This window comes from Microtus ochrogaster, linkage group LG2, assembly GCF_000317375.1.
Source record: "Microtus ochrogaster isolate Prairie Vole_2 linkage group LG2, MicOch1.0, whole genome shotgun sequence".
In the NCBI taxonomy this organism is placed as follows: Eukaryota; Metazoa; Chordata; class Mammalia; order Rodentia; family Cricetidae; genus Microtus; species Microtus ochrogaster.
The window spans coordinates 3,975,493-3,976,210 of NC_022028.1; positions in this window are offsets into that span (position 1 = coordinate 3,975,493).

Here is a 718-nt window from a genome sequence, read left to right on the forward strand (position 1 = left end):
TACAGTGTGTGGGGTGTCTGTGCAGTGTGTTTGGGTGTGCAGTATGTGTGATGTGTGTGGTGTGTGTGTAGTGTGTGTGGTGTGCAGTGTGTGTTGTGTGTGTGGTGTGTGTTCAGTGTGTGTGGTGTGCAGTGTGTAGTGTGTGTTCAGTGTGTGCAGTGTGTATGTGGTGTGCAGTGTGTGCAGCGTGCAGTGTGTGGTGTGTGCAGTGTGTATGTGTGTGCTGTGTGTATGTGGTGTGTGTGCAGTATGCAGTGTCTATGTGGTATGCAGTGTATGTTCAGTGTGTGTGGTGTGTGTGCAGTGTGTGTACAGTGTGTGTGTGCATGTGTGTGTGGTGTGTGTACAGTGTGTGTGGTGTGTGTGCAGTATGCAGTGTCTGTGTGGTATGCAGTGTGTGTGGTGTGTGTACAGTGTGCATGTGCATGTGTGTGTGGTGTGTGTGTGCAGTGTGTGTGGTGTGTGTGCAGTGTATGTGCAGTGTGTGTGGTGTGTGTGCAGTGTGTGTACAGTGTGTGTGCGTGTGCATGTGTGTGTGCATGGATTAGAGGACAACATGTGGGGATAGGCTTTCTCCTACTTCAGTGTGAGTCTCAGGTTCCAGTTCAGGTTGTTAGGCTCACAGCAGGGATCTCACCAGGGACCCCATATTATAAGAGTCTTTTTTTTTTTTTTTTGGTTTTTCGAGACAGGGTTTCTCTGTGGCTTTGGAGCCTGT